The following is a 14,472-nucleotide window of genomic DNA, read 5'->3' on the forward strand; positions in this document are numbered from 1 at the left end:
TTTCAGACTATTTGATGTGTTCTCAGTTCATACCAAGCTCCAATACTGGCCTTCCATTTTCTCAGCAGCATTCAGTTTGGCCAAAATGTATTTGCACCAGTGACCGAAGTTTAGGTATTGAATATTATCTCAGTTTAATACAGTAAGATAAGAGAGGATTGAGTATAATTCCTTTCACTTCTGCTTATCATTTCATATTAAAATGAGATCCCCATAACCCATTATATGTACCTGTTTCTATCACATCTAATTTTGCTCCAAATATTGTTAAATTACTGAAGAAATAGCTCAGGACTGTACACCCATGTCTCACAAAATGTATTTGTGAATATTTATTAAGCCAGTTCAGGGACATGAACTGAAAGTTTGCAAAATGATTTGCATAATTTGTTGTCAGATAAGTTGTTACATAAAGTAGAATAATCATCGTAAGTAGGAAGCACCTGAACTTTGAGCTTCAATTATAGTGAAATGGAGAGCAGGCTGTAGACATTCAGATTAGGCTTCTCTCATGAGGAAGGAGGAAACTGGAATGAAGCTGGAAAAAGATTTACTTCTTTTCCTGCTTTTTCACTGTAATTTATTCCAAAATGATGTACTTGTATGGGTAAAACTTTACCTTTAAACCCTCTAGATGGTTTCACTGGATTGCAAGAAAGACATATGTATTCCTTCATCATATGAAGCTGATGTGCCAAGTCATCATCCAAATTCCAATATTCCAAATTCATCAGCTGTAGTGAAATCTTGATTTATTTTCAGTCAAAGATATGGCAGCCATTTCATTGTGATTTGTTCTTTCACAATGAGCTGAGGCTACAAACAGCTTTTTGTATCTGGGCTTTCAGCCCACATTTTTATCCAAGCCAAAGCCTTTATGGAGTCTACTGTCAGCATGGGAGTTGATTACATTCCAATCCACCTTTTTCTCAGATAAACATATATTCCCACATTTTCCAAAAGTCCATGCCCTTTGTCTTAAGCCTTCTAGCAACATAGTCTTAAATCTTGAAAGTTACCTTGACAGACCTTTAAAACATTAATTACATATGTCAAATATAATCCAGCAAGAACAATACTGACAATCAAAAAGCGTAAATACTTGGCAGCCCTGTCATTTCTAAACAAGATTGTAACATGGTGAAAAGTTCTTTTAGCATGTTCCAATTTGAAAGATACTAATCTGTGATAGCTACTGGGCAGTTTGTATGAATTAGCTCAACAGCAAGCCTTACTTTCTGTTAACTGTAGCTATTATGTATGTGCAGCTGTAAAATACCACCCTAGACAATGTGATCAGGTGCACAACTTCACATAACAACCCAAGTATAATAATTTTTTAGCAAAGAATTTCAAAAGAGCAGTGAACATAGGGGTGGGATTCTACCAGTTTGCACCTATTCTCTAGAACCAGTTGTTAACATTCTAAGCAGTTCAGAGAACCTGTTGTTAGAAGAAATTACTGGCCTAATCCTGTAAGGAAGGCAGGAAGGAAACATTCTGGTGTTGCTTACAGAAACTGCCTCTCCATTAACCCTTATTACATTCTTGGCAGGACTAGACTTCCTGTCTCAGGAACTTCTCTGGAGTTTTTTTTCCTTCCTTTGCTGGTACTTTGCTTGTGAGGAGTGACCATTCAAAGTTACAATGGCAGTGAAAAAAGTGACTGATGACTATTTTTCACACTTCCGACTGTTGCAGCATCCCCACAGTCATGAGAGGCCAGGCGAGGAGATGCGTACCTCGATGTGAGTGATATTGAGTTGGCCACACCCAGCCAATAACATGACCACCAAGCCATGCCCACCCAGTCACATGACCCCCAAGCCATGCCCACCAACTAAGCCATGCCCACAGAACCGGTTGTTAAAACATTTGAATCCCACCCCTGAGTGAACCTTTGTTTCAGGTAGGCAGAAGGTTTCTGTCTAGCCAAGTGGCCATTAAGATGCAACATCATATGACCTTAGAGCTAGCAACTAGAACCTAATTGGGACCCAGCAGTATTCTCATTAGCCACGACTGCTTCATTGTGGGAGAGAAGAATGGGTGACTTTAGGAGAACTGGAAGAGGCTAGCCTTGAGGTACTCTTCAGTATAGTTTTTTAAAACCATCAGGATGAGGAAACTGTTCAAGAAAGACTACCTAAGGTAAGCAAAAACAGAGGATGTAATAATATCACTTACCCTGGAAAAAGAATATTGTCTCATTTGAGATGCTGGTTGGCAGGGACAAGACATCCCTCCAGGCAACTGTTGACATCTAAAGCCATCTGCCTGCTTTTTCTAGCTCACTGAGGAAATATAAATTCACTATGGGGATTATCAGAAAGACCTGAACATAACCTCCCAGCATTCCTCATTTATTTATTTATAAATTTTATATGGCCGCCCAACTTATTCACAGTGACTCTGGGCAGCTTACAGAAGTAAAGGCCCAAATACAACAACCCCATCCAGTGACTACAATCAAACAAACCACTTGATGGACTCCGTATCACTCTGGGGTCTCCAAACCTGCTGGCAAACCATGTCTTCAGAACCTTTTAAAAAAACTACCAAGGTGGAGGCCAATCTTATCTCCATGGGAATGATGCTCCATAGAGAGGAAGCACCACTAGAAAGGAGAGGAGCCTTCTTCTTGGTCTCATTAGATGGACCTCCTTAAAGAGAGGAGCTATAACATACCCTGCCTCCACATTCTGGTGAACCAGGTCAATATAACTAGGAAAAGACACTCTATTTCTATGAAAGTCCCTTAAATAATCTGGTCCCAAACCATATAGGACTTTAAAGGCAACAACCAGCACCTTGAATTGGACCTGCAAGCAAATTGGCAACCAATGCAACTCTCACAAGAGAGGTGACAGGTGTGCAAATTTAGACTTGCAGAGAACCAATGAGGGCTGCTGCATTTTGAACCAATTGAAGCTTCTGGACAGTTGTCAAGGGTAGCCCCATGTAGAGTATAGTATGGTAGTCAAGATGGGAAGTGTCTAGAGCAGGGCTGTCAAACTCATGGCCCGCAGGCCAGATGCATCATGCGCTGGCCATGCCCACACCCACGCCCGATTTAGCAAAGGGGGAAAAGTTGCGACACATCACGTGATGCCGATGCGAGTTTGACACCCCTAGTCTAGAGCATAGATGTCTATGAGCAGGACTTGTTGGTCTAGGAAAGAGTATAAGTGACACACAACCAGCTGTTGCACAAAGGCCCTCATTCAAGGAAAGGGGACTGGAATGGTTCACCCAAAGGGAGGGAAGGCATGACAGAGTTGTATTCACTGAAGAAAACCCAAAGCTAAAGTGGGTTTAGTATTGATAACAGTAGTAAATATTAGCTTATAACACTTTTACCAAGTCTTATTTATGTGTTGGTTTTTATAAAATGTCTGTAAAATGACATTTTACAGTTTATAGTTTTTATAAAATGTCCCAGAAATACTCTAGACTTAAAACCTGCATCCCTTAAAAATGAAATAAAAATAAAAACTAAAGAAACAACTGGTCACCCCCCTCAGGATAAAAACAACATCACAATGTAGCCAGCAAAGGTAAGGCAAGAAGCAGATGCCACCCCAGTCATCCTGTGCATGCTGAGATCAAGTCCTGCTGTTCGTAGCAATAGAGACATTCTCAGCACCATAATCAGATTTAGTGAGATGGAGAAAGCTCTGGAAACCAGTATCCTTCATCATGCTGAGTGAATAGTCATCCAAAGTCGTCATCTGAGTAAGTGACCTCCTGTGATTTCATGCCATGCTGCCTTTTGCCCACTGACTGCTGTTTCCCCTAATGCTGGAGCATCTGCCTCAGCTACATAACAGGTGTTTATGCCTCAATTTGCTTAGAGCTGCTAACAGTTATGACATTACCAATATTGCCTCCCATATTTATAAGGCAGATTTTTGTTTGACATGATGCGGCTCTTCTGAGAGAGTACCGGTACAAAGCATCATTTCTCACTTCATGCAGCAAATGTTCTCATCAAATCACAGGGCCAGATTAGATTCCACTGTGTTAAAGCCTGTTAAGTCCTAATCATTTTCCATGTTGCATCTCAAGCAATCATATATGCATATGGGATAGTCCTTAAAGAATTGCAGTAACTATGAAATTTTTTTTCCACCAATCTGATATCTATCCTCAATTTCTAAGCCGTTAGCTCTCTTATGAGATGCAGATCTTTGCAAGAGGACATTTATACAAATGTTATTTAAGGTCAAAGAGCAGTGCCACAGGGAAACAATTGAGATAAGAAGAAGGAAAAATAAATTTTTTCAAGCTACTTAACTAAGGTAAATCACTTGTATTTTTATAAAACTATATTTATATTTAAGCAATATAAATATAAAGAGGGAGGGTCACATGCTGTATAACAACAACCCCAAAACCACTACAGTGGTAGAACAGAATTTAGCCGCATCTAGCTGGAGATGTCTGAGGATAAATCAGCTCATAAGAGAGTAATGTTCTCTATATCCAGCCAACCGAGGCAATTGGATAAAAAGGGCATTATTAAATATGTGCACCAAGATGTACAGAATGGGTAGTGCAGTAATGCATACATAACTATCTCAATTTCCCCCATCAGGCGCCGGCATAAACACTCTTTCATTGGAATGCTATTATACCTCCCTGCCATTAACATGGATGGCAGAGCATTAAATCTGCCCAAAGAATAGGCTGCCCAAGCCTAAGATGTTAACGAAACAGAAAGCTGGGGTGAAAGGTCTCCCAGACAGACCCATCCCCACAATAAGGTGAGTTGAACTCAGATTTTTCTGAGATCAAATCCACATGGCCTCAGCTACTTTTTCCCCTCTTGGAGCACAGAGAGATCAAATATTGGGCTGAATCCATAATTGTTTTGAGTCATTTCAATACCTTTCTAACAAGAAGACTATCCAAAAGGACCAAGCAAGTAAGGGGAAAAGTATTCTCTCTCTTTCTCTTTCTCTCTCTCTTTCTCTTTCTCTCTCTCTTCCTCCCTCCCTCTCTCTCTCTCTCTCTCCCTCCCTCCCACTTCCAAAATCATACTAAGAAGCCTTTTTGAAACAGTTACTAGGAGTTAACCCTAACCATTTCTGCAGCTACCAAATTTCAGAACAAAAGTAACCCTTATTGGGATTAATCAGTGATAGTTCTTTTCCCAGCTGCAGAACACTGAAAAGTTATTATCAAATATCTAAATTCCTCAGTTTGCTCCATGCAAGTGCCCTTAATCTCCCACAAATAATCTGATTGGGAGTTGAGCAGTATACACATTTAATAACAAATAATTTACTCTTAGTGAAGACCCACATCTTTGTTTTGATATTTTCTCTCTATAATATGAAGAATGAACTTAAATGTTCCTCCTTATTTTTATTTGCATTGATTGCTTCTACCTGCATCATTGGCATATAGAAAGTCAGAAACAGCTTTTATTTGTCAGGATTGCTGGGTGTAAAAGCTTGTACTGTAAAACTCAGGTAAATGTAGGGAAGTGGGAAAAGGAAGGACAGGATATAACTTTTGTTTTATTTCGATATGAATGGTATTTGAGGCAGGAAAAACAATCTCGATCCAGACAATATAACAGGTTGACAAATACATTCTCAAGTACTGCATCTAACCTGCATTGAAATACATTGATGTCATATGGTAGGGAGTAGTCACACGTGCTAGTTTTGTCTCCAAAGTCCATTGTTGGAGATTGAATCAAACACTACTGTCAAATCCATTAAAGCAATATAAAGAATACCAGGGACAATTATTACAGTTCTAAAAGTATGCTAGTAGAGTACTTAAAGTACTGAAAGTATTCTAATAATTATACACTGCTCAAGTGTTGTGCCTCCTGTTCAAAACCAGCTTTCTTGTCAGCCAGTCAGTGCATTGTTCTGCACCAGCAAGTCAAAAAATTCCAATACATATGCCTGGTGTACTGATTATACTTAGTAGAGTAATTAGCTGGAAATTTGTCAGATCAGTTTTGTCTCCCTTCTTCTAAATTGGCATAGTAATTGACCAATTCTAATGCCTTGGAGGTCTGTAGGAAGTGATCAATAGGAGTAAATAAAGATTCCTGTATAGGAGCCCATCCTTCAGAATTTACCTGATGTAATTCAGCTGGAAACAAATCTACCTCAGCTTCTTTGCCATTTTTCAACTGCAGAATATGTCTGGAGTGCTCGGAAGGAAGCAATATGGAAAGCATTCCACACTAAATTCAAGAACGTTGGAATCACTTTTGTGCTCAGTAAGACAGACATAAAATTCTCAACCCATACTGTCGTGTCCGTCGCAGGGAAAGGAGACTCGGGAGCCAGTGACTTAGTTCAACTCTTTATTAAGTCCCGAGATCGGCTCGGGCTCCAGTAGAAAAGCGGCGGCTTTTATTCCCTGGCCGCGGCGGCTGCGGCCAATGGCACCGCTTCGAATCTCCCGCGATTAGTTTCCACCAATCACGGGGATTCGCGGTGGGCCAATCAGTGCGGCTCGCTCGCCCAATCAGGTCGCCGTGCTCTCTGGCCAATCACGGCGCGGTGTTTTCAAGTATGTTAATGGATCGTACAGAACACATACCTTTGCTGGTATTGTTCTATCCAAGCCAGAAGTAGCTTTTGGAGGGGAAAAAATGCAACATACAGCACAAATCTGGTCCTTGACCATTTCAGCTAGTTATTTTAACTGTCCAGTTGAATCTCCTACTTCATCCTTTTTAGCAATGCCTTATGAGATTCCCCCCTCCCCCTCATCATTTCAAATAAATGAAATGACGGCCTTGTTTAGACCCTAACTCTAACCCTAACCTTTTTACAAATTCAACTTTGGTATCAAGACATTCTCAGTTAAATCAAAACTTAGATTTAAGCTTAGTTCCAGAATTCTTAATTGGCATTTGGGCTTAATTTGGGATTAATCCCAAATTAATTTCTCCTGAATAATATTCATTTCTTTATTCATATTCATTGGTGTTTTTTTTTTAAAAAAAAAACAATGCCTCCATAGTGTATTTCTCAACAAAAAAGACATCCTATCATAGTAGTGAGAAGCTGTAAGTGGGCTTTGTAAAATGCTTCAATAAATTGCTGCAATTTATTAAAGTTGGTGACAGGATATAATTGACTCTATAAAAAAGCAGACTTGCTGTAATATAGAAAATACCTTTTCCATCCAGACTTTATGTCTCTATATTTGCCTCACTACAATCAAGCCTAGAACTCCTTCATATATGAGGCACCACTGGCAGTATTTTTTCCAAAGATATATTTTGAAAGGATGTGGCATCTAGCAAAACACAATATCTGCTTTATATTGTATTATTTTCATCAGTTTATGAATTGATTTTAAAACCCTTGCCCTTAATCCATTTATTTTAAAGATGGGAATGGTAGAATGCTGAAAGAAAAATTTAATATAAACCACAGGAGGGGAAAGGGTGAGGATTATTGAATGAACTAAGTTTTCTAAGCATTTCCCAGAAACTTCAGTTGCAAATTGTGATTTTTCACTTAGGGAAAGCAGAGATTTAAAGTTTGTTGGTGGAACCAAGGATACTTTTTTGCTTATGTGTGTCTGTAAATAAAAGTATTACTTTTTAATTATTATCATTAAAGGGTGAGGGGGATTTCCTTGCCTAAGTAAATTTGCTCAATTTGTGGCCCTGAACTGAGAAAATAAAGCTGCTTGATTGTTCTGATAAAAGTTGGCTGAAATTGCTTTTTACCGCCCTTTAAGTGAATAACAAAGCCTTTCCACACTAGAGAGAAGTCATTACAGGTAATCCTCAACTTATGACAAGAATTAAGCCCAAAATTTATGTTCTTAAGCAAGACAGATGTTAAGTGAATTATTGTCCCATTTTATGTCCTTTGTTGCCATAATTATTAAATAAATCACTTCTTAAATTAGTAACATGGTTGTTAAGTGGATCTGAATCTGAACTTTGTGGTCAGAGGATCACAAAAGTTGACCAGATGAACCCAGGACACTATAAGCATAATAAATGCGCACCAATTGCCAAGTGTCCCAATTTTGATCATATGACCACAGGAATGCTGCAATGTGTCAGCTGGTGCTCCATTCAAAATCCAAGAAATAAATTCTTAGACTCTTTTAATTAGAGAAAAGATGTCTTTTACTGGAAATGAAGTGGTAGCAACAAGAAGATTCTGAATCTGAGGAAATAGGCGCGTAAATCACATATACAAAGTGATGGAAATGTTCCCACCCCCAATAGTTCAAATGGTTCTTCCAATTAAAAGTTGTGAATATCATCATGTGGACATCTTCAGGTGGTGATGAAGTTTCTGTCCGTTGACCTTGGCATACTTTGATAAAGGTTTGCAGCTGCGCAGAGAAAAGAAAGCTAAGCAAGAAATAGAAACCTAAGCAAGTTTATACTCAGTTTATCCTCGGTTTATCCTCAGTTTATCCTCAGTTTATACAATGGTATGTTTTACCACCTCCAGCTCGCTTCCCATACTTGTCCCCCCTCCTCCCCCCGTTACTTATGGCAGCCGAAAGATGCAAAGCAGAAGTAGAAGATCTTGAAGGCTGACACAATGGTCATATGTGTGAAAAACAGTCATAGGCAATTTTTTCAGTATAACTGTCCCTAAAGGAATGGTTGTAAGTTGAGGACCACCTGTACATTATTGGGTGGTCCTGCCTCTTTCCATCACTCCTTGAATCAAATTACATATGCACTTCCTATTTCATTAATACAAGTAGCAAATGAAAATTAAAACAAATATTTATTTCAAAACCCCTTTTATTTTTTCATGGTGGTCCTCTTCACTTTTGAAAAAGGGGGACCCTGGGATATTTCTTAAAGGCCAGTGAGGCTCTCAGTCCCATCAAAGTAACATTCCAACTTCAGAACACACCATCTCCAACTAGCACAATAAAAATAAAATGCATAGAAGTACTTGACCTCACATCAAACAGAAAGGAAGTCAGGGCAGATTAAAATATTTGGTGTTTTTTTTTTTTAAAAAAAATCTCCCTTGATTTGGCCTCAACTTGAAAAAGTTCAGGTTTTAGGGCTCTTGAAAATCTGCCCATTGAAGGGTAAATAAGGCTAATAAAGGCTAAATAAGTTTTTTAAAAATGTTCTCTGGTGTCATTAGCTTCTCTTTTGCTTTGATGCCCTTTTCTTAAAGAGATGCAGTTCAAGGGATTCTAAGTAACTGTTGCCTTCTCTTTCTGAGAAGCTGTAACCCTCTGCAAATATGGCATTCTGACAAATATTCTTTTTCTTCTTCTTTTGGATGCTGTGAATGGTTTTAAAGATAAACCCCACTGGATACTTTAAAGTTATCCATAAAGGCAAAGGGATGTGTACTGTATCTTCAGAAGGCTTCTCCAGAAAGATACTTCAGAATCACACTTGAACCTCAAGTGATTGAGGGCTCAACTATTCAAGTGATTGAAGGCTATAAAAAGATTTCAATATTGTGAAAATTATCTAATATTTCTCTGTGTGGATCTTGTGACTGAGAACGTTGCTTTAAAAGGACAGTGTACTTGTTCAGGATCTTGCTTCGTGATCTAAAGACTTAGGAGGGATTTTATTAAACCTGTGTGTATGTTCTTATATCTCCCCTTCTCATATTCAGCAACTTCCCAGTTTTATGTATTAGACCAGGGATCCCCAACCTTTTCACGCCGCGCCCGGTTCCGGCGTCAGCTGGGCGCCGCGGCCCGGTTCAGCGTTAGCTGGCGCCGCCATTTTTTTTTTGACGAAAAATCACTTCCGGTGACATCACGGAAGTGATTTTTTCGTCAAAAATGGCGGGCGCCAGCGCTTCTGGTGAGCTTTCGGGTAGAAATGGCTTTCTACCGGAAAAGCTCACCAGTGCTGGCGCCGCCATCTTTTTGACGAAAAATTGCTTTTTTACCAAAAAAGATGGCGGCGCCAGCAACCAGCGGCCCGGTAAGGCTTGTTCCGGCCCGGTGCGGTCCGCGGACCGGCGGTTGGGGACCCCTGTATTAGACTACAGTTTTGATTTTGCAGATTTTGTATTTAAGATGTAAGTTATTTGTTTCCAACTGTATTTGTATTTCAGTATCTTAACACAAATATTAAACTGATTGTGGGTTTTTTGCTGTATTGGTTCATTTCAAGGATAGTGTGCAGCCAAAGTACTGCAGATCAATTTCTCTGCATTGAATATTCAAAAACAACATTTATAAGATTTCAACTATCGAAGCTCTCATTGTCTGCAAATTAAAAAGGTTTACAGCATTTATATTTTCCATCTCTTCAGTCTCTATGACTAGAAAAATCATAGGTTTCCTTCCTTCCTTCCTTCCTTCCTTCCTTCCTTCCTTCCTTCCTTCCTTCCTTCCTTCCTTCCTTTCTTTCTTTCTTTTTTTGTGGGGGTGGGAACCTTGCTTCATGTAGCCTTTTCTTTCCTCCTGGACATTTATTGATTTTAAATGGTTTTCTAATTTGTTCTCACCCTACACATAGACCATTAAAGTACATTAATTATTTTATCTTTTGGGGGGGACACTTGCCCAAGTTGTAGACTCCAGGTGGCATGCAACAAAGTAAAATATAGAATAAAAATAAAAATAAAGATACAATACAATTAATAGACCGCCCCCCCTCAACTGGTTCCAGAAATATTCAGTTCTGGTTAAAAGCACCATGGAAAAGTGTTGTTTCAATAGTTTCGCGAATGCTGGGAGGGGAGGGACAACTCAGATCACCAGAGGCCTGGAGTTCCAAAGCAGACAGTTTGCAACTGCAGCTCAGATAAAATCTGTGGTGGAATACAGTACAGAGTCTCACGGGGGAATGGGGTCTATCTCAAGGAGCAAAGAGGCAAATCAGCTTGGAACCTTTGGTACGCAGGAAGAGAACACGGCCAGACCTTCCTTAATCTTTCACCAGGGCATCTGTCAGCCTCAAGAGATAATCATCCCTACGTATCAAGATATCTTCGGCCCCTAATTATGACTTATTTGTTGCTATGCTCTTTACTCTCTTTCGCTGTCATAAAATGGTGGGAGGGGGAATCTTGGAGGAAGAAGGCAGGAGGTGTTTTGCATTCCTTTGCTGGGTAAAGAAAGGGAGGGGGACTCTTTGTGGTAACTTTCCATTTCTTACTAACCTCTGTCCTTTTTTCTGCGCAACTGCAAACTTTTATCAAAATATGTCAAGGTCACTGACAGTAGCCTCATCATCACCTAGAGATGACCACATGATCCTATTCAGAAGTTTTAATTGGAAGAATCATTTGATCTCTGGAGGGGGAGCAATTCTATCTCTTTGTATATGCATTTTACCCGCCAATATTTTAGTTTCGGAATTGATTCTGTTTGCTACCATTCATTTCCCAGTAAAAGATAAATTCTGCTCTACATCATGGAGTCTGAGTATTTCTTTCTTGGGATTTAGAAGGAGCACAGTCTGACATTATTCGAAACTCCTTTACATCAACCCACCCGGAGAAGACAGCAACTTTTCTTCCGAGGGGTTTCATCTCATGTCGTCTCCAGCCAGCGATGAAGAGGATCAGGGAGCTGTGGGGGGCAGCCCTTGCTGCTGCCAGAGATGCCGGCTGCTGATTTACTGGCAGACCTGACTCTGGAAGAAACCCCAGCTGAGATGCCCAGATGGTCGTTGGGGTTGGTTGGAGAGATCGGGACGACCCCCTCCTCCCAGAATCACTGTAAGACAAAAGGGTGCGAAGGAACGGCTGTGGCAGGAGGGGGAGGAGATGGAATGCAGGCTGGATCAAGGCGGCAGATTCCTTATGGATGCTTCTGAAAAGCCCGGCACGGCTCAAAGGTATGAGGGGAAGAGGGAGCGAAGTCAGCCCGGAGAAGTCGAGCCACCCCACCCCCTAGCCCAACCTACGCCGGTGCAGCCACCCGCAGCCGCCTGGGGAGCCCCAGCAATAGGTGTGCTTCCTGGAAGGCGCCCCTGCCTCCCTTAGATGTGAAATTTGGAGGAAATCCCAGAGACTTGGGGTTTTTCCTGGTGCAAGTGGGAAGCTACATGGCAGAATTTGAAAGGGAGTTCACTTCTGAAGCAGCCAAAGTGAGATGTGTCACCAGGACCCTGGAAGGGATGGCAGCAGACTGGGTGGTGACTTTGTTCAATGATAACTCCCCCAACTGCGAAACCTCGATGTTTTCATGACTGCATTGAGGAGAAGATTTGAAGACCCCTGGCAGAGAGAAGGGCTAGAATCAAAATGAAAACCTTGACCCAAGGGGGAGATCGGTGGCAGACTACACCCAGGAGTTCAGGCAGTTGGTCTCCTGTCTCGAGGCTGGCCCCAAGAGGCCCTGGTGGAAACCTACAAAGACGGCTTAAATGAAGATGTATACCACATGTGCATCTCCCGGAAGGATCACGTGATTTGCAGTCGTGGTACTTGCTGGCGGAAGAGGTGGATATTGATCTGGCTCGAAACAGACGCAGAAGGGGTCCTGGCTGGAGAAATCTAAACCCCCACGCCCCAAGAGGCCTCCACTCCCCAAAGAGGAGGGATGGCAGCAAGAACCAAGACCACAGCCTGTTTCGCGTTGCGGGAAAGAGGGCCACCGGATGGCGGAGTGCCGAGTCAAGTTGGTCCCATCAAAGCCGCAGGGTCCAGGGACGAAGCCCGGTAAACCCCCAACCAAGTCCCGCGAGACCGGACTGAAGGCGAGGAGGTTGTAGAGGTCGCCCTTCCAGCGGGGAGGAGCTGGGACCTCCAACCTTACTCGGCGAGACCGATTCGGAGGATGACGCCCGGTAAGTCCTACCCAGGGGCCCATGACCATCCCAATAAAGTTAAGGGACCCTACATCGGGACCGAGGAGAGATGTTGGCCTTGTTGGACTCGGGGTGCACGAGGTGTGTAATTAACATGAAAGTAGTTAAAGACATGGGCATCGGACTGAGAACTTTGAAAACGCCCATAGCTTTCTGTCAATTGGACGGATCTGTGGCGGGAGGTAGCCCGGCAATCTTTATAACGGACCCCTTAGAAATGGCCATGGGAACTCACCGCGAGATTTTGTGCTTTATCGTGGCCCCTGGGATGGAACAGCCTTTAATACTGGGACTCCTTGGCTTCGGAAATGGAACCCCACATAAACTGGAGGGAAGGGTGGATACGCATCCGCACCGATCGCCCACCGGAAGGGGAGGAGCCCCACTCTCGGGAGGGGAGGAGAAGCCCCATCCGAAGCCCCAAGTTCCGGCCGAGATAGCTTCCGCAGGTGTCGAACGAGTGGAAGGGGAGGAGAAAATCCCGAAGGAATACTGGGACTTAAGAGAGGTGTTTAGTGAAAAGCCTCTGACGAGCTCCCTCCCCATCGATCAACCGATTGCAGCATCGAATTTCTACCGGGGTAACGCTCCCGAAACCGAAGCTGTATCCGATGACACCGGGGAGCTGGAAGAACTGAGAGCGTTCATCGACAAAAACCTGAAACGGGCTTCATCACGCCTGCCAGACCTCGAGTGGCGGCCCCTGTAATGTTCCGCGAGAAGAAAGATGGCTCAAAACGTCTGGTAGTGGACTATAGAAATTTAAACGCCGTGTCGGTGGAGAATATGTACCCCCTCCCCTGATGAAGGACATGATAGCCCACCTGGCGAAGGGGAAGATTTTCACAAAGTTGGACTTGAGGGAGGCATACTACAGGATCCGAATTAAGAAAGGCGATGAGTGGAAGACTGCGTTCAACTGCCCGATGGGTTGCTTCCAGTTCAATGTTCTTCCTTTCGGCCTACAGGGGCGCCCGCTGTTTTCATGCAAATGATAAATCAAGTGCTTCACGAACATCTATACAAGGGGGTTCTGGTCTACCTTGATGATATTCTCATCTACACGGAGAATAAAGACGAACATGTGAAACTCGTACGCTCGGTGTTGCACAAGCTGAGGGCAGCCAAACTGTACGCCAAACTGTCCAAGTGTGAGTTCCATCAAGAAAAATCGACTACTTGGGATATCGTATCTCTCCCGAGGGCATCGAGATGGATCCAGAGAAAGTGCGAGCTGTATTGGAATGGGCCCCCGAGAACCCGGAAGCAACTTCAAAGTTTTCTTGGGTTCGCCAACTTCTATCGGCAATTCATCCCGTCTTTTGCAAAAATAGCAATGCCCATCACCAACCTTCTGAAGACAAAGGGGAAGCGAAACCAAAACCCAGCCAACCGTTGAATTGGTCCATGGAATGCCAAGCCGCATTTGAAATGTTAAAAGACTTTTCGCTGCAGAACCAGTATTGAAACACCCGACATGGATGCCCCTTTTGTGATCCAAGCTGATGCAAGCGATGTGGCGGTGGGGGCGGTTCTACTTCAATTAAATGAGAAGGGGACACTACAGCCGTGTGCTTATACCTCCCGTAAATTGACTGACACTGAAAGGAGATGGGCCGTCTGGGAGAAGGAAGCTTTTGCAGTCCGTTGGGCTCTTCTAACCTGGAGACAATTTTTGGAAGGAGCGAAGCATCCCTTTGAGG

The sequence above is a fragment of the Notechis scutatus genome, chromosome 2, assembly GCF_049901735.1.
Source record: "Notechis scutatus isolate UNSWTSFEM ecotype Mainland chromosome 2, rNotScu1.2, whole genome shotgun sequence".
In the NCBI taxonomy this organism is placed as follows: domain Eukaryota; kingdom Metazoa; phylum Chordata; class Lepidosauria; order Squamata; family Elapidae; genus Notechis; species Notechis scutatus.